Source organism: Bubalus kerabau, chromosome 11 (assembly GCF_029407905.1).
Source record: "Bubalus kerabau isolate K-KA32 ecotype Philippines breed swamp buffalo chromosome 11, PCC_UOA_SB_1v2, whole genome shotgun sequence".
Lineage (NCBI taxonomy): Eukaryota > Metazoa > Chordata > Mammalia > Artiodactyla > Bovidae > Bubalus > Bubalus kerabau.
The window spans coordinates 15,843,885-15,871,104 of NC_073634.1; the positions used below are offsets into that span (position 1 = coordinate 15,843,885).

Below are 27,220 nucleotides of genomic sequence, written 5' to 3' on the forward strand. Positions count from 1 at the left end.
CCCCTCCTTCCAAACATAGACTGGACCTAGGAACTCATTTATAACCAACAGAATATGGCAGAAGTTCAAGTTCAACTTTACATTACAAAAAGACTGACTTTTATCTTGGGCATTCTCTCTCATTCACTCATTCTGAAGGAAGCCAGTTGCCCTGCTATGAGCTTCCCTCATTGAGAGGCCCACATGGCAAGGGACTGAGGGTGCTTCTGGTCATCTGCCAGTGAGGAAGTGAACCCTTCCAACAACCACATGAGTGAACTTGGAAGCAGACCTTCTGCTGACAGAGACTTCAGATGAGACTACAATCCTGGCAGCCTTGTGCATAGTTGAGGCAGAAGCACTCAGCTAAGTCACTCTGGATTCCTGATGCACAGAAATTATGAGATAATAAATATGACCTATCGTTTTAAGTCACTAAGGTTTGAGGTAATTTATTACACAACAAAAGAAAACCACATACATACACTTATTTCTGTATCTATTCTATGTATTGAAAACCATGAATTCACACCACACTTCCAATTCCAATTCAACACCATGGGATTAATTCTAGTTTTCTTCCTTCCCAAAACTGTGACTCCCTTCTCAGACAGTGAAAAACTGACTCACAGTATTCTTTAATATATACTTATTTATTAGGTCAATTCCCCACCCTCCATTTATAACCAATTTCCTCTCATTGCCCTTGCCACCCAATGTAGGCTTTCTCTACCCACTCAGAGCCCAACACCCCAACTTAGATTTATGGATGCCACCTACTTTGTTTGGATCCCAACCTTGTCCAGCCATCCCCCAATGACTTCTGAAAGAATTGTTCAAGAAGGGAGAAAGGGAAAGAGACAGACTAGAAAGCAAGCAATATAGAATACCAAATATATTTTTTTAAATAGAAAAATAAGCTTCAAAAAACCTGAAAAACTATTAAGGCCTTACCCACCTAAAGGTGTTAGGCCCAGAAGTATTACTATTCCCAGTTCTCAAGGAGTAGATCATTCCTGTGCTATACAAACTGTTCCAAGACCAGAGAAAAAATTAGGTAGTGTCTCAAATCACTTTACTAACCCAGTAAAACTCTGATATCAAAATCTGATTAAAGAAATTAAAACTTCACAGAAATAATAATAGGCTGAATTCAGCAATACATTTTAAAAGTAGTGTATGAGCAACTAGATTTAACTCCAGAAATCCAGGGATGGGTCAATGCTAGGAAGTATCTTCACTCTAATAGGTAAAAGGAACTATATGGAGATACCAGTTGACATCAAATGGATTTTTAAAAAATTCAGATTATTGGGACTTCCCTGGTGGTCCAATGGTTATAGACATGGGGAGAGAGGAGGGAAGGGTGAGATGTATGGAAAGAGTAACATGGAAACTTTCATTACCATGTGTAAAATAGACAGCCAATGGAAATTTCCTGAGCTGTATGGCTCAGGAAACTCAAACAGGGGCTCTGTATCAACTTAGAGGGGTGGGATGGGGAGGGAGTTGGGACGGATGTTCAAAAGGGAGGGGATATATGTATACCTATGGCTGATTCATGTTGAGGTTTGACAGAAAACGGCAAAGTTCTCTAAACCAATTATCCTCCAATAAAAAATAAATTAACTTTTTTTTAAATCTAACCCAAGAAAGAAATCATTAGTTGGAATATGGGACATACTAAAGACCAAACTAAAATGTACTTAAGCTCTTAATATATAAATTATAAAGTATTTTTTAAACATGATCCACATGAAAAGACGGTTCTCATTTGGAAAAAAGAAATAAATTTACTGTTGAATAAAAAAAAAATTCAGCTTGAAATTCAGAGGACATGGGTTCAATCTCTAGTCATGGAACTAAGAGTCCACATGCCACAGGGCAGATAAGCCCACACACTGCAACTACTGAGCCCATGAGCCATGACCAGAGAGAAGTCCATGAGCCACTACAAAGAACCCACATGCCACAACAAACACCTGGACACAGCCAAATTAGTAAATTAATTTTTCTTTAATTAAGGTTCTTTTCTAGAAAGTCAAGTCAGTTTTGGTTGCAGGTAACAGAATCCAAGTCAAGTTTGCACACATAGATCTATCTCATGAAAGGCAATGAATCAGAACCAAAAAGAATTGCTGGAGAGGAAAAGGAAAAAGTTGTCTTTTATATCTGTCCATTAAGAATAAATATTCTAAAATCAATAAATTTCTTATAAATCAATAACAGCTAGCTCGAAAAACCAATGGGGAAAAATTCCAGAACCACAGATCAAATTGCCAATATCCATTGGATCATAGAAAAAGCAAGAGAATCCAAAAAAACGTCTACTTCTGCTTCATTGACTAAGCTAAAGCGTTTGACTGTGTAGATCACAACAAACTGGAAAATTCTTCAAGAGATGGGAATACCAGACCACCTTACCTACCTCCTGAGAAACCTATATGCAGGACAAGAAGCAGCAGTTAGAACCAGACTTAGAACAATGGGCTGGTTCCAAATTGAGAAAGGAGTACATCAAGGCTGTATATTGTCACCCTGTTTATTTAACTTACATGCAGAGTACATCACGTGAAATGCTGGGCTGGATGAAGCACAAGCTGGAATCAAGATTGCTTGGAGAAATATCAATAACTTCAGATATGCAGATGACACCACCCTAATGTCTGAAAGTGAAGAAGAACTAAAGAGCCTCTTGATGAAGGTGAAAGAGGAGAGTGAAAAACCTGGCTTAAAACTCAACATTCAAAAAACTAAGATCATGGCACCTGGTCCCATCACTTCATGGAAGATAGATGGGGGGAAAATAGAAACAGTGACTTTATTTTCTTGGGCCCCAAAGTGACTGCTGATGGTGACTGCAGCCATGAAATTAAAAGAAGTTTGCTCCTTGGAAGAAGAGCTATGACAAACCTAGACAGCATATTAAAAAGCAGAGACATCACTTTGCTGACAAAGGTCCATATAGTCAAAGCTATGGTTTTTCCATTAGTCTTATACAGATGTGAGAGTTGGACCATAAAGAAAGATGAGTGCCAAAAATTGATGCTTTTGAACTGTGGTGCTGGAGAAGACTCTTAAGAGTTCCTTGGACAGCATCAAACCAGATAATCCTAAAGGCAAGCAACCCTGAATATTCATTGGAAGGACTGATGCTGAAGTTGAAGCTCTAATACTTTGGCCACCTGATAAGAAGAGCCAACTCATTGAAAAGACCCTGATGCTAGGAAAGATTGAAGGTAGTAGGAGAAGGGCTCAATATTGGATGAGATGGTTGGATGGCATCACCTTTTCAATGGACATGAGTTTGAGCAAAGGACGGGGAAGCCTGGTGTACAAAGAGTCAGACATGACTGAGTGACTGAACAACAAAAACAGTATCAATGAAAGACTATAACAAACCTAGAGGATTGATGCTAGTTATGTACAAATATTGAAGAAATGTAGAATATTTTATGTGATGATATAAAAAGGAAATTTGGTGAAAATAGAGGCATGTTCATGGGTAAGAAGAAAATGTCCAACTGCCTTAAATAAATCTATAAATTCAATTCAATCCCAATGGTGTTGTTTTCAGAATTTAATGATACAATCCTAAAATTGAGGTGGAACGCTTAATAAAAGCCAGGAAAATCTTGGGATATTGCCTGTGTGTGTGTGTGTTGTGTGTGTGTATCACATACTACAACTTTTACATCTATTGAGTGCTTACATTGTACTGAATTAAGTGTTTCACATGCACTATGGATTCTATTTTCTCCTCCTCAAAACTTAAAGTACAATTACCTGCAACTTCGAGATGTTTAAAAAGTTTGCCAGTAACACAGAGGCACTATTATAAATGTTAGGAGTTTTATTTGAACCCGAAACTCATTACTTCAGGGCTTAAAAGTTTAACTACTATACTGACTAAATATCTTACAAAGCTTAGAGTAATTTAAACAACCTGGTACAGAAAGAGGGCTCAATTGAACAAATTAATAGGAAAAAATATATACACCTATCTTATTCCTAACATAAGAAAAGAATTACAGATTTTTTGTTTCACTTTATTTCTTTCATGATTTATTATGATGAACAATATAAGGGAGAAGTTGTTTATTGTATTACATTTTTCATAGAAAGTGTTATTGAATATATTTATCAATTCTATTTTTCTTTTTGTAATTCATCTTTTCTTTATAACTTTTCCCTCCTATTTCCTTTGGTGTGTTTTGTTCTTTTTTGAGTTTTTTGAGCTGAATGGTAATGTTTTTATTTAATAATGAAGCATTCTTGCCTATTCATTTTTCCAACTGAACTTTACATTCTCTTAAAGTTCTGAAAAACTACTATGAGAATGTTTATCAGAATTTTATTAAAGGTATAAATTAATATGTGGTGAAACAACATTTTTACATATTGAATCTTCTCAACAAGAAGCATGTCCTTCCATTTATTCAAGTCTTCTTTTGTGAATTTCAGTACCGTTTCAGAGTTTCATTCCTATGGGTTCTGCACAGCTTTCAAGAGTTCATGCCAGGGAAATTTTTTTCCTTCAGAATTAGCTATTGCTATTTTATTAGAAAGCTCTTGATTTTGTTAACTGAATTCTTCTTGTAGCTGGTTCCCCTATAAATTCTCTTCTATAGCTTCCCTAGGATTTTCAAGAAAGAAAAAAAATTATTATATGAAATTAAGATAATTTCATTTTCTACTTCTTAGTTTCTTCTTTCAGTTTCTTAAACAATTGCATTAGCTTACACTTTGAGAACAATGTCAACTAATAATGGTAATTGTTAGCATATTTGTGCTGATTCTGACTTTAAGGAAAATGTCTTATTTTTTCATTACACTATTTGTTCTGAGATAATTATAGATTCACATGCAGTCATAAGTCGCAAAGAGACCTCATGTATCCTTTACCCAGATTCCCATAAAGTTATAGCTTGAAAAAGTAGAATCACCGCCAGGATATTAATACTAATCCAGTTTACATCGTATTCAGATTTTCCCGGGTCTGCTTGCATTTGTGCGTGCGCATGTGTATGTGTTTTAACTCTGAGGAATTTCATCATGTTCTTGTAACCACTAACACAGTCAAGACGCAGGACAGCTCCACCGCCACAGGGTCCCTTGCATTGCTCTTCGATAGCCACAATAGCCTCTGCCCCCTTACCAACCCTCGCACCCCATCCCTGACTCCTGAAAATCACTCATTTGTGCTCCATGCCTATACTTTTCTCATTTCTCATTTGTTCTCCATTCTCTATACTTCCTTGAAATAAACTTATATACAGTGTGTGATCTTTTGAGATTGGCTTTAACAGTTTCACCATAATCCCCTGGCAATTCATCCAAGTTGTTGTGTGCGTCAATAGCTGTCCTTGTTTCTGCTTTGCTGAGTGTATTCCACAGTAAGCGTGCACCACAACGGGTGTCACCATTCACTCTCTGGAAGATATCTGCATTGTTTCCAGTTGGGGGTATTATGAATATATACGTTGAACATCTTTTCATGAGCTTATTTGCTATCTGTATGTTCTGTTTATTACAAAATACCTGTACGTGTCTTTTTCTAATTGGATTTTCTTTACTATTGAGTTTTGAGTGACTTTTATATATTCTCAGTGCTGCTGCTGCTGCTGCTAAGTCGCTTCAGTCGTGTCCGACTCTGTGCGACCCCGTAGACGGCAGCCCACCAGGCTCCCCCGTCCCTGGGATTCTCCAGGCAAGAACACTGGAGTGGGCTGCCATTTCCTTCTCCAAAGCATGAAAGTGAAAAGAGAAAGTGAAGTCGCTCAGTCGTGTCCGACTCTTCGCGACCCCATGGACTGCAGCCCACCAGGCTTCTCCGTCCATGGGATTTTCCAGACAAGAGTACTGGAGTGGGTTGCCATTGCCTTCTCTGATTCTCGGTGCTAGTCATTGTCAAAGATGTGATTTGCAAATATTTCCTCTTTGTGGCTCCTCTTATTCCCTTCAAATAGCTCCCATGGATAAAAAGCTTTTAATTTTGATGAAGTCCAATTTATTGTGGCTTTCTGGTATAGATAATGGTTTCATGTCAAATTTAAGAACCCTTTGTCTAGACCCAAATCCCAAGATCTTCTATTTTTTCTAAAGGTTTTATAGTTTGTTTTATACTTAAGTCTGTGATAAAGTATTTGTCAAAGCCCAACACTCATTCATTATTAAAACTCAGTAAATTAGGAATAGAAGGGAATTATCTCAAATTGATAAAGAGCATTTACAAAAAAAAAGAAAAAAAAACTACAGCTAATGTACTTAATGGTGAAAGACTGAATGCTTTTTGCCTAGGATCAGGAACAAGGCAAGTATGTCTGCACTCACTGCTTTTGTTCAATGTGGTGCTAGAAGTCCTGGCCCCTGCAATAAGGCAAAATAAAGGAATATAAGGCATGTTGTTTAGAAATAAAATTGTCTTCATTTGAAGATGATATGATTGTCCATATAGAAAATTACATGGAATCTACCAAAAAGTCGATAATATATGAGTTAAGTAATGTTTCTGGATACAAATTCAACACACAAAAAATCAATTGCTTATCTATGTACTAATAATGAACCTATGGGAACTGAAATTAAAAGCATAATAGCATTTACAGTGATTCCAAATAAAGTTAAATACTTAGGTATGCATTTACCAGGGGCTTACCCACTGGCTCAGTGGTAAAGAATCTGCCTGCAATGCAGGAGATACGGGTTTGATCCCTGGGTGGCAAGATCCCCTGGAGGAGGGCCTGGCACCCACTCCAGTATTCTTGCCTGGAGAACCCCATGGACAGAGGAGCCTGGCCAACTACAGTCTGTAGGGCTGCAAAGAGTCAGAAACGACTGAAGCCACTGACCACAGCATAGCACATACATTTACCAGGGCTTCCCGGGTGGCACAGTGGTAAAGAATCCACCTGTCAGTTCAGGAGGTACAGGAGATGCAGGTTCAAACCCTGGGTCAGGAAGATCCTGTGGAGTAGGAAATGGCAACCCATTCTATTCTTGCCTGAAAAATCCCATGGACAGACGAGTTTGGTGGGCTACAGGAGTCGCAAAGAGTCAGACATGACTGACTGACCGAGCCCAGATGCATACATTTACCAAAACATGTACAGGATCTATATGCTAAATATTACAAAATGCTGATGAACTAAATCAAAGAAAATAGCCTCACACCAACCAGAGTGGCTATCATCAAAAAATCCACAAAGAAAAAGTTCTGGAGATGGTGTGCAGAGAAGGGAACCCTCCTGCACTGTTGGTGGGAATGTAAATTGTTACACCCACTATGGAGAACGGTATGGAGGTTCCTTAAAAAACTAAAAATAGAGCTACCATATGATTCTGCAGTCTTACTCCTGGGCATATATCCAGGAGTAAGATATATTTTTTCTTACTGTTCTTACTTTCTCTCTGTTTTTGTTGGATACAAATTCAACACACACACAAAAATCAATTGTTTATCTATGCACTAATAATGAACCTATGGGAACTGAAATTAAAAGCATAGTAGCATTTACAATGATTTCAAATAAAGTTAAATACTTAGGCATGCATTTACCAGGGGCTTACCCGCTGGCTCAGTGGTAAAGAATCCGAGAAAAACATGGCCACAAAAGATACACACACCTGAAAGTTCAGTGCAGCCCTGCTTCCAATAGCCAAGACCATCTGCCGCAACCTGGATGGACCTAGAGACGGTCATACTGAGAGAAGTAAGTCAGACAGAGAAGGGGAAATGTCACATGACTTCCCTTATATGTGGGATCGAAAAGAAATTATACAAGTGAACTTACAAAACAGAAAGAGACTCACAGACTTAGAAAACAAACTCATGGTTGCTGGCAGGGGTGGGAATGGGGAGGGATAGTTAAGGACTTTTGAAAGGTCATGTGCACACTTCTGTATTTAAAATGGATAACCAACAAAACGTATTGTATAGCACATGGAACTCTGCTCAACATTATGCAGCAGCCTGGATGGGAGGGAGTTTGGGGGAGAGTGGATACACGTTTCCGCATGGCTGAGCCCTTCACTGTTCACCAGCGACTATCACAACATTGCTAAACAGCTGTAGAGCATACAAAATGTTGTTGGTGTTAAAAAATTAAAATGAAATTTGAAAAAGGAAAATCTAAATCAATTCAAAGACATACTGTATTCATGAATTGAATGATTCAACACAATAAAGATGTCAGCTCTATTCAAGTTGATTTTTAGATTTAATGCAATTCCTACTGAAATCCCAGCAAGATTTTTTCTAGACATAAACAAGCTTATTCTAAAGTTTGTGTGGAAGACATAGGCCCTAGAACAGCTAAAACAACCTTCAGAAAGAAGAATGAAGTGTGAGAATCACTCACTGTGTTCTGGGCTAAACATCTTCAAATAATTCTTTTTAAAGGAAGAATGTGGATCATACACTCTTACCCACAAAACCGAAAAATGGAAACATTTCCATGCTTTCTTTTGGCAGTCAATGTTGCAGATGGGAAGTCTGAAGTCATCCTAACTTGTGGATAATGTTTTTTTTAAGTTTTTGATTCTTGAATATCTTTTTCTTATTAAATATAATTACTTCCATGATATGTCTAGATGAGATCTCTTTTTACTATCATGCCTAAAATATAGTAAAACACTTATGGACACATACTTGGTTTCCCTTTTGGCTTCTAAGAAATCAAAAGAAAACTTTTTTTTTTGTTTTGACTGATCATTGCCTCCTCCAGTTATTCTGGTTTACCTCCCACCGCAACACCTATTGTTCTTTGTTCATATCCTGTGCAAGTCTTAATTGCAAGCACCCATACTAACTCTTGCTGCTTTAGTCATGAATTAATTTATTAAACAGATATTGAGAATCTAACCAAAATATCAACCAGTGAGGACTCCAGCGATGCCACCACTGAACCCTGGGGGCTGCTCACAGCACTACCGCTCGAGCACTGGACCCCGGACACTGCAGTGTGTGCCGTGGCTTCCACTGTCCTGGACCAGTACTGCCACCCCCAGAATGCCATCTCCTCAATCCTCCAATCATTGTGCTACAAGCCCCCTTTCCAAAGTTCCATCTGCCTGTGCCTGACTGGCTGGCACAGGTCACATGCTGGTACCCTAGAGAGCAGCCTGAGAAAATGGGATTCTGGCCTTTTCTGATTCTATGTGTCAGACAGTAAAGACACCTAACATGAGAAATTTCACAAGCAGAGAAAGGAAGTTCCACTAGGACCTTGCTTCTCTGTCCTCCCTCTTCTCGCTCATCATTTTCATCTCTGTATCCATTCACATTTTGGGGAGAAACACTCAAGTTTGTTTTCCACATCGCTATTACAGTTTTCCATAGTGTCAGCGCTGCTCCTTACCTGCCTTAGTGTGGGTATAAATATATGTGTGTGTGTGTGTGTGTGTGTGTGAAAGTGAAAAGTATTAGTCATTCACTTATGTCTGACTCTTTGCCATACCATGGACTGTAAGCCTGCTAGTCTCTCCTCTGCCCATGGAATTCTCCAAGAAGTGGGTAGCCATTCCCTTCCCCAGGGGATTTTCCCAACCCAAGGATAGAACCTGGGTCTCCCACATTGCAGGCAGATTCTTTACCAGATGTCTGAGCCACCAGAGAAGCAATACATATATTTATTTTTATATATATATATATATATATATTTATCAGTTCAGTTCAGTCGCTCAGTCATGTCTGACTGTTTGCAACCCCATGGATGGCAACACACCAGGCTTCCCTGTCCATCACCAACTCCCGGAGCTTGCTCAAACTCATGTCTGTTGAGTTAGTGATGCCATCCAACCATCTCATCCTCTGTTGTCCCCTTCTCCTCCCGCCTTCAATCTTTCCCAGCATCAGGGTCTATTCCATTGAGTCAGTTCTTCACATCAGGTGGCCAAAGTATTGGAGTTTCAGCTTCAGCATCAGTCCTTCCAATGAATATTCATGGCTGATTTTCTTTAGGATTGACTGGTTCGATCTCCTTTCAGTCCAAGGGACTCTCAAGAGTCTTCTCTATATAAATATTTAAATTTATGTGTATATATATATATATAATTTATATGCATGTAAATTTATATTTATACAATATATTTATATAAACCATTTATGTATATTTAAATTTTGTTCTCATCCTTCCTTTGAACTTGCAATTCATGGGAGTGTTGACTGCAAAGATAGATGTCAACAATTCCTCCTGAACCTGTTTGCACAATTATCCCTTCCCATCAAGGGGTGAAATTTTCCCTTGGTATCTCCAATTTTTTTGAAGAGATCTCTAGTCTTTCCTATTCTATTGTTTTCCTCCATTTCTTTCATTGATTGCTGAGGAAGGCTTTTTTATCTCTCCTTGCTAGTCTTTGGAACACTGCATTCATATGCTTATATCTTTCCTTTTCTCCTTTGTTTTTCGCTTCTCTTCTTTTCACAGCTATTTGTAAGGCCTCCTCAGATGCCCATTTTGCTTACTGCATTTCTTTTCCTTGGGGATGGTCTTGATCCCTTTCTCCTGTACAATGTCACAAACCTCCGTCCATAGTTCATCAGGCACTCTATCTATCAGATCTAGTCCCTTAAATCTACTTCTCACTTACACTGTATAATCATAAGGGATTTGATTTAGGTCATACCTGAACAGTCAAGTGGTTTTCCCTACTTTCTTCAATTTAAGTCTGAATTTGGCAATAAGGAGTTCATGATCTGAGCCACAGTCAGCTCCCAGTCTTATTTTTGCTGACTGTATAGAGCTTCCCCCTATTTGGCTGCAAAGGATATAATCAATCTGATTTCAGTGTTGACCATCTGATGATGTCCTTATGTACAGTCTTCTTTTGTGTTGTTGGAAGACAACAGCAGATGATATTAAGAAGAGGTGGCAAGAATACACAGAAAAACTATACAAAAAAGATCTTCACGACCCAGATAATCACGATGATGTGATCACTCACCTAGAGCCAGACATCCTGGAATGTGAAGTCAAGTGGGTCTCAGGAAATATCACTAAGAACAAAGCTAGTGGAGGTGATGGAACTCCAGTTGAGCTATTTCACATCCTGAAAGATGATGCTGTGAAAGTGCTGCACTCAATATGCCAGCAAATTTGGAAAATTCAGCAGTGGCCACAGGACTAGAAAAAGTCAGTTTTCATTCCAATCCCAAAGAAAGACAATGCCAAAGAATGCTCAAACCACCACACAATTGCACTCATCTCACATGCTAGCAAAGTAATGCTCAAAATTCTCCAAGCCAGGCTTCAGCAATATGTGAACTATGAAATTCCAGATGTTCAGCTGGTGTTAGAAAAGGCAGAGGAACCAGAGATCAAGTTGCCAACATCCACTGGATTATCAAAAAAGCAAGAGAGTTCCAGAAAAACATCTGTTTCTGCTTTATTGATTATGCCAAAGCCTTTGACTGTGTGGATCACAATAAACTGTGGAAAATTCTGAAAGAGATGGGAATACCAGACCACCTGACCTGCCTCTTGAGAAATTTGTACGCAGGTCAGGAAGCAACAGTTAGAACTGGACATGAAACAACACACTGGTTCCAAATAGGAAAAGGAGTACGTCAAGGCTGTATATTGTCACCCTGCTTACTAAATTTATATTCAGAGTACATCATGAGAAACGCTGGGCTGTATGAAGCAAAAGCTGGAATCAAGATTGCCAGGAGAAATATCAATAACCTCAGATATGCAGATGACACCACCCTTATGGCAGAAAGTGAAGAAGAACTAAAAAGCCTCTGGATGAAAGTGAAAGTGGAGAGTGAAAAAGTTTGCTTAAAGCTCAACATTCAGAAAACGAAGATCATGGCATCTGGTCCCATCACTTCATGGCAAATAGATGGGGAAACAGTGGAAACAGTGGCTGACTTTATTTTGGGGGCTCGAAATTCACTGCAGATGGTGATTGCAGCCATGAAATTAAAAGAAGCTTACTCCTTGGAAGGAAAGTTATCACAAACCTAGACAGCATATTAAAAAGCAGAGACATTACTTTGTCAACAAAGGCCCATCTAGTCAAGGCTATGGGTTTTCCAGTGGTCTTGTATGCATGTGAGAGTTGGACTATAAGGAAAGCTGAGCGCCGAAGATTTGATGCTTTTGAACAGTGGTGTTAGAGAAGATTCTTGAGAGTCCCTTGAACTGCAAGGAGATCCAACCAGTCTATCCTAAAGGAAATCAGTCCTGGGTGTTCATTGGAAGGACTGATGTTGAAGCTGAAGCTCCAATATTTTGGTCACCTGATGCAAAGAGCTGAGTCATTTGAAAAGACCCTCATGTTGGGAAAGACTGAAGGCAGGAGGAGAAGGGGATGACAGAGGATGAGATGGTTGGATGGCATCACTGACACAATGGACATGGGTTTGAGTAAACTCCGGGAGTTGGTGATGGACAGGGAGGCCTGGTGTGCTGCTGTTCATGGGGTCACAAAGAGTCAGACACGACTGAGTGACTGAACTGAAACTGAATCAAGGGGTGGGATGTCTTGTGACTTGACATAACCAATAGAATGCAGAAGGAGTGCTATTATAAGACTTCCAGTTTTCATTCTTAAGAGGATTAATAGCTTCCACTTTTCCAGTTTGACAATCCAGCTGCCATATGATGAAACTCAAGTCACATGAGAGAGCAAATGGTCCCACAGTTCTCCAGTCATCAGGTGCCAGATGTATGAAATGAAGCCACCTTGAACATTCAGCTCTAGCCTACTTCCCAGCTGAATGCCACCATCTCATGAAGCAAACTCCACATCACGTGGGGAAGAATTGTCTAGCTGACCCTGCCTTAATTTCTTCCCACAGAATTGTGAGCAAATAAAATGGTGTGATTTTATTTGAGCAATAGGTAACTTGACACACTCCTACATCTTACATGGTTCTCTTTTCATCTTACTTTGTCATTTGTTCATCTCATCTTATTTCCTCTTGATCTTCTCTCTTCTTATGATTGTCTTTAGCTGTTCATAGAAGCCACATTAACTGAACTGAACTGAGAAGCCACATTTCTTTGCAACTTAATGCAGTTTCCAAACAATTTCCTAAAACTGAATTTTAGTTACTCTATGTACTTATGAGTCATCAAGATGAATTTTTCTTTCTAATGTTCTGCAGTTCATCTTTTTTAAATAGATCAAGTTGACTGCTTTCCTTTTTTATTCATTTCTGGAAATAAAAGATATATTAAAATTTTGTGTTTTTTTTAATAAATTGTTTTAACAACCAACAGATTGTGTAGATCTCCCCTGGTCCTCCTACTTTGAAGTTAGCTGGGTCTCCTTTCTGGCTTAATAGCAACAGGACTTTCAGGGACTCTGTATACTAAAGAGATCTCAGCCCAACTCCCAGGGTCTGTTTCCCAGGCTTTCTTGCGATATGTGGTTGCTGTGTTGCAAGGTGAAGTCTCATCCTCCTACCTAGCTTCCTGGAACTTTGAAACTACGCTTTCTAGCATATCTTGTTACCAGGTATGTTAAGTCTCTGTCTTCACCTACATGTATGTCCTCCTTGAAAGCAAAGCACCTCCACTGAGCTCCCCTATATTGCCCTGTTGTTTTGCATGGTTTCAGTCTCCAAATGAATGTAGAAATGCTTGTAGGAAGGCAGAACAAGCGGCATTACAGAGTAGTGGGGCAGCTTCCTAGGTTTTTATTAACCTCACATCAGAATATTTTAGGGCAACCAGAGTAAGAAAAAAGAAGTATCCTGCTTTATTTTAAGAGAAGCAAGAGTATGTCACTTGTCTGGGTTTCAATACAACTTTATCAGTATTATATTTAATAAACATTCCTTCCATAATCTGATAATACGTTGTTTATCAGCTTCAGTGATGTTATATATTTTCATCTCTTTCTAAGTTTTTTCTAAGACTTTTAGAAAGAAAATCATAGAGGCCACATCAGGGACTGCAAACCCTGCCTCCATTAAAACCTTTAGCAGTTTAGAATATCTGATAGAGTATCTGATAGAAGCCCATATCACACCTGCTGGAGGAAGGTCGTGAGTGGGAGTAATTCTAGGAAGATGTTGTGCAAAAGGAATTCTAATTCCATTTTCTCAAAGGAAGCAGGTGTACTATGAAGAAAAGGATTGTTAAGGAAAATGCCCTAGATTAGACAGAGAAGCGGATTTGATGAAAAAGGTTTGCTAGCTGCAGTCAGGATATTGGATCCTCAAAAATTTAGAGATCATCATAGTGCCAAATTTTAGGTCTGACCTACATGTGAGCAGAGATCTTGAATGCTACAATTTTAATGTTGAGGTCATATCAGTAGTTAAATTTCCAAATTATATATGCTTTTGAATCTAAGTATAGAGAAGGCAATGGCACCCCACTCCAGTACTCTTGCCTGGAAAATCCCATGGACTGAGGAGCCTGGTAGGCTGCAGTCCATGGGGTCGCTAGGAGTCGGACACGACTGAGCGACTTCACTTTGACTTTTCACTTTCATGCATTGGAGGAGGAAATGACAACCCACTCCAGTGTTCTTGCCTGGAAAATCCCATGGATGGAGAGGAGCCTGGTAGGCTGCAGTCCATGAGGTCGCTAAGAGTCAGACACGACTGAGCAACTTCACTTTCAGTTTTCACTTTCATGCATTGGAGAAGGAAATGGCAACCCACTCCAATGTTCTTGCCTGGAGAATCCCAGGGACAGGGGAGCCTGGTGGGCTGCCATCTATGGTGTCGCACCGAGTTGGACATGACTGAAGCGACTTAGCAGCAGCATAGAGATGGTAGAAGTAAGCAGTCAGCTAATATGGGGCATTGAGTGAAAATGTTCAGACTGAATCATGCAGTGTAGACCCAAGCTCTCTTTCCCCACTGTTTTGGTTCTCCACTGTCACATAATAACCACCCCAAAATGTACTATCTTAAGACAACAAGCTTACAAATGCTTACAACTGTAAGCAATACAAGCTTTTATTGTTTACAATTCTGGAGGTTGACTGTATCCAGCTAGACAGTTCTTCTACAGCATAGGAAGTTGACTGGGTGTTATAGTCATCTGAGGGTTCATCTGGCCTGCAACATCCAAAATGGATAACTCACCTATCTGGTGCCTTGGTTGCTCACTCTAGAAGGCTGAGATAAGCTGGGCTGCTGGGAAGTTGGGGCCTCTCTTTACCCATGTTTCAGGGCTGCCTTCTCTATGCTTGGCCTCTCCATGTAGCCTTTCTTCATGGCCTCCCCAGCAAGATAGCTAGCCTTATTACATGGTATCTCAGGGCTGCTAAGAGTACAAAAGTGGACATATCCAAGCCTTCTGAAGGCTAACCTTAGGACTGTCACAGCATCATTTCCACTGTGTTTTACTGGTTAAAGTAGTCACAAAGCCAATTCAGATTTAAGGGGAAAAAGCCCACTTTCTGAGAGAAAAGTGGAAAAAAAGTCAATGACCTTCTTTGATGCGCCATACTCACCGAGGTCCAGAACACTAGCAGCCATTGTATAATGCAACTGAGGCTATACTCACACTGTACAGAGGACAGAGAGAGGGGCATGGAGGACTTTTTCCAGTGGAGAAACTGAATCACCTTAAAGAAAAGATGCACACATTTTCTGGAGGTTCACAACAAGACTCTGAGCTACCTGTCTACAAGCCCCTCCTCCTTTCCCAGCTTTTGATCTGCTTTTCAGTCCACACCTCTAAATATGAATGGGTAATCAAGGATTGGTAGACATCCGAAGTAAACTGCACACATAATAGACAAGGCAAAAACTCAAAAGAAACAGAGATGAAAAGAAAAGCAGTGAAAGGGATAACAAAATAGGTAATTAATATTTTCAGGGAGATTTTTAAATATTTCATCCAAGAAATAAGAAGATAATATATAAAAAACAACAATCAGACAATAACAAAGAGCTCTTGAAAATTAAGCATATGAGCCAAAAAATGAATAGAAGAATTAGAGGATAACATTAAGATAAATACACAAAATAACAAGGACTTAGACAATATAATGGATATTCAAATATTATAGAATAAATGCAGGAGTTCCAGTTTCCAACCTCTAGGTGTTCCCAAGGTAAAGAAAGAAGATGGCACCAAAGTAACTGCAGAAAGTAAGTTGAAAGAAAGAGAGATAAAGAGAGGGAGAGAGAAAGGGGAAGGAAGGCGGATTCTTTACTAACTGAGTATCAGGGAAGCCAGGAAGGAAGGGGAAGGAAGGAAAAGAGGGCCACACAAAATTTTTCCAGAATTGAAACTCAAGGGCCTCCAGATTAAAACCCAGTTAAAACCAAGGAAGTAAATCAAGAGAGAGGAGACACGACATGAGATCAAATCAACAAAAACTAAACATAAATGGGGGATAAAAGGAATGCAAGAATGGTAGGGAAGAGGCAGGTTGAGGCTATGCAGCAACCATAGAGCGATGTGAGTCAAGACAGAGCAGCAGATCTCGGAGCACAAGCAGACAAGACTCTAAAGGGGAGGAAATGAAAGTGGTGAATTATTTGGTAGGTTTGACTAATTGGAAAATTGTATTGAGAGGTATTTTACAGAGCTATGAAACGGTGTGAAATTCCTTAGGCAGAGGATCAAAGAAAACAAAACAGATGGAAAACTGAGGCAATTATTAACTCCAGGAAAAACGAAAAGTTGAACAATAATGGAGATGTAACCAGACTATACCACTTGTGTCAACAGTAAGCAAAATTTATAGCCATAATAATGAAACTCTGAAAATGATTTTAATTAAGAATCAAGATATAATAGTAAAAGAATATGGGCTACAGAAGAGAGTATATAAATGAGTGTATATTTGTATCTGTCATAATAGAAAGTGAATAATGTTTGAAGTTAATGGATAAAGAAAAATCCATACATTATTTTAGTTAGAAACATGGATATAAATACCAAAAGGAGCACTATAAAAGCTTAAAATGCTTCCTTCTGGGGAGTAGGATGGGAGGAAGGTGATGAGTACAGTTGTGAGGGGTCTCAGTAAAACTACCTACTACAGCATCCAAATAATCCGCTCCTTACCCCATGCAACGTCCCTTTCCCAGCCAGGCATCGCCTTGCAACACACTTCTACTCGGTCACAAATCCCCTTCCTTATTAATACTATCTTCCCCCTCACCCCCTGGCCGGGCTCAAACACTACCCAGACAATCTCCTTTACTCTTTACTTTCTGTTTATACTTATAATTAAGTTTTTGAGACAGCATGTTTGCTGTCTGCAAGTCCCAAGGGAAAAAAAAATGCAAATGAGAGGGATTTCTCTGGTAGTCCAGTAGCTAAGACTCTGTGCTCCCAAAGCAAAGGGCCTGGGTTCAGTCCCTAGTTGGAGAACTAGATCCCACATGCCACAACTGGTATAGACAAATAAATGAATAAAAAAACAAATAAACTTTCCAAGTTTACTTATTAAAAAATGAAAAATTATATAAAAACTAAGGATCTTGGATCAATAAGGTCAGAGGAAAACGTTTTCAGTCTAAAGCTCAGAAAGCAAGTGGATAGTCATGCGGTCTTTAACTTTTGAAGACTGTCGGTCTAGCTTGGATAGCCATGTTTGCCAGTCCGCCTCCTTCCCAAATCCATCCTTCAAGTCTCACCTCCTCCAAGAAATCCTCCCAATTCCCCAATCTTCAAGGATCTCTCCTTTTTAGGACAGTGGTATCTTCAAACTTACCAACTCCCAGCCCATCACATACATCTTGAAATATTTCTCGAGTCAGCTACAGAAGAGCAAGCACCACACAAATACGTCTTCTCCATGTATTTAGATCACAGCCAAGAGCCAGGCGGAGAAGGCGATGGCACCCCACTCCAGTACTCCTGCCTGGAAAATTCCATGGATGGGGGAGCCTGGAAGGTTGCAGTCCATGGGGTCGCGAAGAGTCGGACACGACTGAGCGACTTCACTTTCACTTTTCACTTTCTTGCATTGGAGAAGGAAATGGCAACCCACTCCAGTGTTCTTGCCTGGAGAATCCCAGGGACGGGGGAGCCTGGCGGGCTGCCATCTATGGGGTCGCACAGAGTCGGACACAACTGAAGCAACTTAGCAGCAGCAGCAGCAGCAGCAAGAGCCAGGAGCAAAGCGCTTATAGGCCCCCTACAGGGGCTGAATTTGTTAAATTGTTTGATTCAACTCTCAACAAATGCCTAGAGCCTGTTCACATTTTCTTCTCTTCCTGTATGAACTGGTATGGAGGCCAGTGTCTGACTCTTCATGTCTGTTTTTAGTAGGTATCAAAAAATATTTATTGAATGAATGAATTTAATAATCGCATATTTTACTTCTGGTTCCTGCCTTCCTTAGGTGATGTTAGCACAGGAAAGCTGGGTTAAATTGCACTGAGACCATGGTTCTCAACGTGTGATCCCTGGAAGAGCAACATCACATAACCTAGGAACCTGTGAGAAATGAAAATCCTCAAACCCCACCTGGGACCTCCTGAATTAGAAACACTGGAGACAGGGCAGCCTGTGTTCTGACAACCCCTTCAGGTAATGCTGATGCAAGCTAAGGTTTGAGGAGCACCGCACCAATATTTCCTCTCCTGCTGAAGGCTATATCTTGCCCTGCCTCTGCTCACATAAAGGTATTGGCATGCTAGGCCAGTAACCACAGCCAGCAGTAAGACCAGCAGAAGCCTAGTCTGGAGTGATGGAGGCCCCTGCTGCCCAGTGGCAGGACTTTAGGCAGACTGTTTAGTCTAAAGAAAGGTGACCTGAATCTTTAAAGTCCTGTTAAGAATCACCTCAGGCAGGAGCACTGGGCTTCAACTACAGTAAAAGGTATCCAGGCTAGCTGAGAGGAGGGTGGCTGGGCCAGAGTAACCAAAGGAAGACGGAGAAGGTCAGGTCCTTTTTCAGAAGGGCCTGGCGCTCTGAGAACCTCAGCCCTCCTCCCCCCGCCACCCTTCCCTTCATCTTCATCCTCCAGGGGAGAGCCGAGACAGCGCCAGGAGCAGATTTACAGCTCACAGCCATGAATAATGCAGCAGCCCAGCTCTCCAGGCAGAAGCTTCTGGGTAGCTGTAAATCACCCAGACACTGTGCCAGCCTGCTTAATCAGCTGTCCCCAGGGCACCTCAGCAGAGGGAAAGAGGGCACCCTAGCTGCATTCAGTAGCCTGGTTAACAAGACCCCAGGCTACAGCAGCCAACAGGCTACCCTCCCTGCCAGCCTCACAGTTCCCGAAGTGTGGCCCATAGAGGAGCGACTTCCCTAGAAGGGACAACAGAAGGACACAGGTGAGAGAAGAGACGCAGCCCTTGACACTGGAAGCTCCAGCATGCGCTCACACAGAGCACTTCTGCCCTAGAGCTCTGGGCCACAGTGCGAGGTTGTATGTGCAGGCATTCATTGTAGAAAGGCCCCAACAGGAGGGACACACACACACACTCACACATACTCACACACACACACACTCGCACACACACACACACACACTCACACACACACACACTCGCACACACACACACTCACTCACACACACTCGCACACACACACACTCACACACACACTCACACACACTTGCACGTGCACACACACTCACACACACACTCACACACACTCACACACACTCTCACACACACACACTCACACACACACTCACACACACACACACTCACACACTCACACACACACACACACTCGCACACACACACACACACTCACACACACACGAGGCTGAAATCCAGCCCAGCTTTGCCCACTGAGCCCTGCACACTGGCTCAGGGCTGTGCTCTGGTATCTTTTTCTGATTTGCTCAAAGTTATGGTCTCTGCTGCAGCTCTGGGCATACACCTGGATTCCCACTTCCTTTCTAATCCCACTTTCCCTAGGTCACAACACTGGCCCTGCCTCTTCCTAGAACCCCAGTCTCCCCGGCTGCTTCCCACCCCCTGCCTAGGTGAGGCCCCACCCCCTCAGGACTCACCCTTTCCAGGTGTTGATTTCTTCCTGCTACCTGCCCTGCACTCCCCAGCTCTGTGCTACTCAGAATGGGAAGCCCACAGCTACAGGTGCCCACACACTGCTGTAGTACAGATACAAGGAGCTGGGACAGAACTTTCCCTGAGACAGCCTTACATGGGGTCATACCCAAGTTCCCTGAAGGACAGGGCAGGACAGCTCCTTGTTGTGAATAACCATACGTAGATGATCCCCAGCAAAAGCAAATTGTTTGGGTTCCCTTCAGTGTATTTACATTCCAAATTTGATGTACATTTCCTACCAGGACCCCTCAGTCAAGCCTGAGCCATAATCTAGCAGAGAGGCCTACTCAAATTAAGGGACGATTCGCAACCCACTGGAACTCTGATTCATGAATCTTTTAAAGATGCTTATTCTCCAGCAGAGAGGAGGATATTGCTCACAATAAAAGGGTATGTTTGGGGAGGGGTATGCACAGGGGAGCAGTCATCTGAAAATAGGATTAGGAATTTTAGAAATGTATGAAGTTCCCAAACCATGTCTCCTATCACATGACCCATTTGGTGTCTCCGGAAATCCCACACGGAAAATTGGACTGAAGCAGGGAGACACAGCTTCCCCAGGGAGGCGGGAAGGCTGAAGTCGGCAAACTGAACCTCCCTGGGAATGGTGGTGCCCTTGAACTTGCGGTTTAATAAATGAGCCAGGTCACCTGCTCTGGGAGGAGCCCCTGAGGTCTTATAGGTCACAGGGGCAGCCCACCCTGACCACAGTAGCCCACTTCCTGTCTTGGCCACACTCCCATCCCCAGTCACCACTGACTCTAAGTGTTACATGACTCAGCACCCAAAGCCGCCAACCACTGAGTTCATCATCCCCATTGGAGAGGCCCAGGCAACCAGAAGTCCCCAAGTTTACTAGCATCTATGGGCTCCATATGAAATGATCCCCCCGCCCTGATGGAGAAAATGCAACCCTTCCCCTTAGGAGGGCCCTGTCCTTGGCCATGCCAGTGGCCACCGCAGCTAGGCACTCAACACACATCGTTTACAGAACCACAACAGACCAGGATACAACACAGGAGCCATACCTATGGTCTTTCCTCTGAGTCAAACGGTCAGGTAGTCATTCAACACTTACAGCTGAAATCTGTGTGCTGGACACCGGTAGGGCATAGTGTGAATGGGTTAATAATACAGTCTACAACTTGGTGAGCATTGCTGGGTTCCAGGTACTGTCTTAAGCACTCTGCATGTGTCAGGTCAAGTAAGCCTGAGAACAGCCTTTCGTATCAACTTTATTTTACTGGAAACTGAGGCACAAACACATTAAGTAATTTACCTAAGGCCATACTGCAAAGTGAGAGAACAGATTTCAAATCCAGACCACCTGATTCCAGGACTCAAGCTCTGGGTAGCAGCTGACCCTGCTGCTGCTGCTGCTGCTAAGTCACTTCAGTCATGTCCGACTCTGTGCGACCCCATAGACGGCAGCCCACCAGGCTCTTCTGTCCCTGGGATTCTCCAGGTAGCAGCTGACCCTATTCCTCCACTAACAGGTCTCTTTCAACAGCTCACCATCTAGGGGAGAGTAGGGTAAGGAACCAAGTAATAAGAACATGGAGCACTCTGAGCCAAGGTTGCTAATTCAGCAGGGCCCTGGTGCCTTAACTGGACATCAAAGTAAGATTCTGCCTTCTCCTGAAGGGATCAGTCTATGAACCATCCCAGAGGAATAAGAGCTTGGCATTTCCAGAAAATAGCAAGACACTCCACAGCTGTGAGCCACGGGGCTGGAGAAGCAGGTTGAGGCCAGAGTCTGAGAGGCCTTTCGTGCCAGGCCAGGGCAGGCAAGCTCTGTCTTGTGGGCAGTGGGGAGCCACTAAAGGTTTCAAGTAGGGCAGGAACATAAGTCCCATCCAGAGGAAAGCCCTGGCACAGGGGATGGGGGCCATCTGAGGCCCGCCTGTGGCTGAAGACCTAACGGCCAACTCCCCAGAGCCTGGCCTGGCCTCCACTTGCCCTGGGCCCGGGGCGGGACCAGGGGAGCCGGCCGGCTGTCTCCAGATGATTAAGGAGCTGGCAGTGGCTCCCTTGGTCCAGGGAGGCCCAGCCAGCAAAGCATAGTCTTCCCTCTTCCCCTTTTGGCACCGAGTGGGCCTATTGATGTTTATCAGCCCGTGTTTATTATTCTTAACGCTGCTCAGGATGTTCCTCCCAGCTGAGGAGGGTGAGGCAGGCCAGCGGGGAGCACAGGGACAGGACCTTGGCTTCACTGCCACCCAGGATTTGTGTCAGAGCCGGGAGGCTCACAGCTCGGCCAGTTCAGCCTCCTCATTGACAGATAAAGAAGTGGAGGCCAGAGACTAGGAGACATTTGTTCAAGGTCACAAGCAAATTCAGTACGGAAGATTGTCTGCAAAAGAGAACTGAACGTGAATTCAGATCTCTCTGTCCCTAAGACCCTGCATCTGACCTTGGTGTCTCATTCAACAAACACTTACCACATGCCTGCTGTGTGAAAAGGCTCTTATTATCTAGGAGGTATGGTGGGGACAGCTGAGATGGGGCTAGAAGTGGGTAGGAAGGGCACTCTGAGTAGAGAAAACAGTTTGGGTAAGAACCTGGAACATAGCAATGGTTCTGGAGCTGGAAGTGCCTAGCACACAGAGGGAGGTGGGTCAAGGCAGGAAACGCAGCTGAAGAAACCAACCGGGCTGACTTCTCTCCCCGAGAAGTTTCCCATGTAGGGTCAGAGGAGCCAGCTGCCCTTATGCCTCCAAGTAATGCTCAAGCTCATCCCCGCTGCCTCCAACTCCACCATTAGGCCAGCATCCCTCAGATTCTCACTGCCCACAAATGCAGCTGAACTAGACTGGGGCGGGGAGGGAAGGTGTGAATCCAGTTTCATCTGCTCACCGGGAGACTCTGCGTCCAGAAAGTAGGGGTTGATGAGAACTAGCCCTTGAGGACCACGTGGGGGGCCCTCTTTGTAGGTGGTAATGTCCCTCTGGAGACTAAGGCAGCGAGGCTGAGGCCTCCAGCCAGGATCCCAGCTTGAACAGCCCCTCTAGGCTATATCTAACCCCACTCCCTGCACCTGGGACTCCAAGGGGCGGGCCGCTGCCCAGCCTGAGCCCAGTGTGCTGCCGCTCCAGGCCAGCGCTGAGCAGGGTCCAGGGAGGAAAGAGCACCCTCTTGGCCTTTGTCCTCCCAGGCCATTTCTGCCGTGAGCCTTCCCAGAGTTTTCCCCTCCAGAGTGTCCTCCCCAAATACCCTTCCTGATTCCAAGAACACTTGGGAGCTGAGGACTCAAGACTCCAGCCCACGAGTTGCCCTGTGTTAGTCCACACTCATTTCCCTTTTCTTATAGCCTCTGGCTGATTATGTTCTTCCCTCTGAGAAGGATGGGTCTGTATTAATCCACTCCAGGCTCTTTCCGGGCCTCGCTGAGCCTGCCAGAAACTGGGACAGTATCGAGGAGGCACTTGATGACCTTCTGCCGTGAACCAGTCCCAAGAAGCTGCCTCTAAGCCTCAGGGTTGAGACCCAAATCCATCGTCTTCAGGGTTGAGGTCTTATTGTACCCCCCCACCCCATCCCAGACCCTGAGTACCAAGCGCTTGAAGGGAGGCAGAAAAGAAACAAGGATTGGAGTGTGAGTCTAGGAGGACTTGGGGGCATCTGCTGCATGAGAGGGAGCCAGACCAGCCCAGGGCTGCTGGGACATGAGGAAGAGGGCAACAAGATGTGATGACTGGACAACCACCCAAGCCACAGAGTTCACCAGTGAGCCCTGGGCTTGCGGGGCTGCCTTTCCCAACAGCACTGTGGCCTGTGGGCCAAACCCTTGGCTCCAAGGGCCTCATCTGGATGATGAAGGTGTTGAGTGGTCCAGAAGATTCCTACAAGGCTTCCCAGAGCTGACCGTCAGGATTCTGTTTTGTTTTAATCCCATGCTCTGGGATCGCAGTGCACAGTGGTGGAATGTGTTTCCAACCTCAATATCTCTAAAGCAGAGCCCTGGAAGCCCACATTAGTAAATGCTATGGTCCTTGTGCAGTGTCTGAAATGACCAGTGCAGCTCAGGGTAGAAGAGTGGCATCTCCCTTACAGCCAAAGTAGCAGAGATCAAACAGCCAAACCACACACAGAGCTTCTGTTAGTCATCTGTGCTCAAGGCCAGTTGTAGTTAAGGCCATGGGCTTTGAAGGCCAGAAGAACCCCATGGAAGTAGGGCACAGCTCAGAGCGGGGAAGTAGACTCAGCATGAATGCCTGTGTGGGCCAAGAGTGATCATAAAGGCAGCACTGATCCATCACTCCATTCAGCTCATCAACCATCCACTATTCATTCTTTGAGTTTTCCCCTGGCTGCAGTTATATGCCAGGATCTGTGACAATTAAGTGAGTAAGACCATCTCTACCCAGAGGAGTGCATGACCAGGCTAGGAACACAGATGGGTAGTACAAGTTAAGGGCCATCAGAGCTTCATGAGGCCGAGTCTGGTGTCTGCCTGGCAGGGGTGGCTCTGAGGGAGCAGCATGCAGAAGGAGGAACCAGCCCTGGACCTTGCTGTGTGGGTAGGTGCTGGGCTGGTGATCGAGGACCAGAGGCCTCAATGGCCCAGCACCCCCAGGCCTGCAATCCCAGGGGGCTGGGAGCCACGCTGCAGGGAATGGACTTTAGCCAGAGGCCACAGAAGGGCTGGAAATGCAACTTGCTCCAGTTTGTGCCATCAGGTTAAGACCAGCAGGGCCCTGAGCAGGTGCAGTGAGGAGGGAAGAAAGGGTCGAGGGAGCATGCACTGGCCCGGACCACTGCTCCGGAGCTGGGGAAAGCGGGATATCATCCTACACACCTGGTTTTCCCATCTGAGCAATGAAGGAGGCGACGTTGAACACATCAGAGTGGGTTTAGGAGAAGATGCCAAGTTCAGCTTTCCCTGAATCACACACAGCCATGTTTCCTTCAAGCATAAAAGGTTCTGTCGGCAATTCATAAATGATTTATTGCTCCTCCCTGTCTGCATTCATTATCCTTTGGATTCTGAGTCCTATACACAGAGACAGAGAGAGGCACAGAGAAGGGGAGAGAGCCCGAGAGAGAGTGATCAGAGAGGACTGAGTCTGTCTTTCTCTCTCCTCCTGCCCCTGGTCTCTGCCTCTCACGAGGGTGGCCAGTCCTGGGGCCTGCATGGGGCCTGCATCCACTCCCTCACCTCATTCTGACAGCAGTCCTTGAAGCCTTGCGAAATGGAGGCCCCAGGAGGGACTGTAACTTACCAGAGGTCATCCTTCTAGGCAGTAAATGTTTCCTGATGCTTGCAGTGTGGCGGCCACTGGGGTTCACTTCTCTGCTTCCCTTTGTGGCTATCAGCAGCATCAGGAGGTGGAGGGGGATCCCAGCAGGGCCTGGGACATAGCAAGGCCTCATCTTGGTCCAGGGAACTAGGTGGCCAGGGATGCCTCTGGTGGATGCGTTGGGTCAGCAGGGAGGGGGTGGTCTCTGCTCCAGATGAAAGGTTGAGAACATGAGAAAAAATGTCAGGTCTGCATCCCTGTGGAAGTGCCTCCTGACCTTTTCTAATGTGACGTGGTTTGAGTTTTCCGGAAGCCAAGCCCCCCAAATAATGGTTCTACTCTCTTTTCTAATAAATATGTGGCCCTGGGCCCAGCTCTCTTCTCTGCTTTGTCATGAGGGACCCGTTATTTATGACTTGGGGATGACTCACAGGCCTTGGCAAGGAACTCACAGCTCTGGGCCCAGTGTATTTTTCCACTCGGTAGCAAGAGAAGGAAGATGCTTGTAAATTCTCCCATTGAAACGACTGTGTAGGTATCTTCACAAGGATACTCCTCCTGGCTCAACCGTAAATCTTCTACTCGGTGGACGTTCCTGGTGGTCTTTGGCTGCCACAGGGAAAGTGGGTGGGGGCGCTTGTGGACTCTGGGCTCAGCTCCCACCCCAGCTCCCAGGCCACACAACTACATGCCTCAAAAAGTGCCACAGATTGTGGGGGGGGGCGGGCGGGGGGTGGTTTCAAGGCACCCTGGGCACTGTGAGTGGAAGGAGATGAAGGGGTCAGGACAGCGGGTCCCAGAGAAGGTAAGAGTAAAGTGTGGGAGAAACAGGCCCTAGGAGGGAAAGGGTTTAAGGTTTTCCCAGGGCCCCCCAGCCCAGTCTGCATTCCTCACTCACTCCTGACTCTGTGTTGGGCTTGACCTACACCTCTTCCAGGCCTGCATGGACATTCTGGGTTTACTCCCACTTCCCCATTTGCTCCAGCTCTTCTTCCTTCCCTCAACCCCTCCCCTCAGAGCCCCTAGCCAGGTACTATGCTCAAGCCATCAGACCATGTGATGATTTCTTACTTGCCATTTGTTTGACTTACTGTTCGATTTTAAGCTCTCTTTTCATCACTTACACCATGACTAGGCACTTGATCTGGGGCACGGATGGGAAAGGTTCAAGAACTGTAGAAGGAACAGAGATGTTTTACCCTGCTTGCAAGCTAGCAAGTTTGCCTGACACTGCTTCAGAGATGCTGGCAAAAGACACAGGATTCCTGGCTCAGAGACAAAGGATAGTTTCCTACTGACATGATGGTAATATCCAGATCACCAGCATTTGAACCAGTGCAGGGAGTCATCATCCCTACAGGGAGAGGCAACGAGGGCCATGAGATGCTTGCATATATCATAGGCTGAATTACAGGGGTGGATCCCTGAGTTTAGGGAGCCTGACTGTTTTATAATAGGCAGTAAGCATGCATAAACTTGACCCAGAGGAAGACATTCTCTTTGTTGTACTCAGTAGTAAACAAAGCTGCCCTCTGCTGCAGAGGGAGACACCTTCTCTGTCTTCATAGACTGTTAACCATGCAAACAACCTTGAAAAGGTCATCAAGAACAAAGCAGGCCTGGGCCTGTGCTGGCGAGGAGTACAGGAGAGACCCATGGAACGTTATCTCCTAACAGGAAGCTTATAGTGACCATCTCTGGCTAGCATTGTCCCCAAACCCTGTGATCTCCAGCTCTGAAGTACACTCAGAGTCTTGGTGAGGTTGTACCCCATTTATAGAAGCACGCTGCAGCGGGCTCTTTGGTGCCTGGCCATCATCCTCAGCAGTCACTTGACAAACTAAAGACTGTTAGTATTACAGGTACTTAGCCTACACACAGGATAAGCCTGTGGTGCTGGAGGCTTAGCGTTCCTGGAAGTAGTCCTCAGTCAAAGAAAGATGAGGAGGTGGTGGATAGACACCCCAGCTTCCTTCCCCTTGCTTGAGATGACTGTCTCCCAAGTTCCCAGTGGAACTGGGCCCCAGTTGCCCACATGGAG

At 44.1% G+C, this 27,220-nt stretch overlaps 1 long non-coding RNA gene across 8 annotated transcripts in view; it reads right to left on the reverse strand.

Moving 5' to 3' along the window:
• Positions 1–3,482: 3,482 nt before the first annotated feature.
• Positions 3,483–27,220, reverse strand: part of LOC129622873 (uncharacterized) — a 61,337-nt gene continuing 37,599 nt past the window's right edge. For 5 of the 8 annotated variants that reach the window (XR_008700160.1, XR_008700165.1, XR_008700159.1 and 2 more), the window contains 5 exons: positions 26,271–26,352; positions 25,632–25,788; positions 25,162–25,384; positions 24,738–24,932; positions 3,483–4,615 (listed from right to left, as the gene is read on the reverse strand). This is a non-coding gene — a long non-coding RNA (uncharacterized LOC129622873). Of the gene's footprint in view, positions 4,616–14,896; positions 15,005–17,336; positions 18,320–21,195; positions 21,458–24,737; positions 24,933–25,161; positions 25,385–25,631; positions 25,789–26,270; positions 26,353–27,220 lie in introns of those variants that run through there. The other 3 variants (XR_008700162.1, XR_008700163.1, XR_008700161.1) reach the window with 3 other exon arrangements.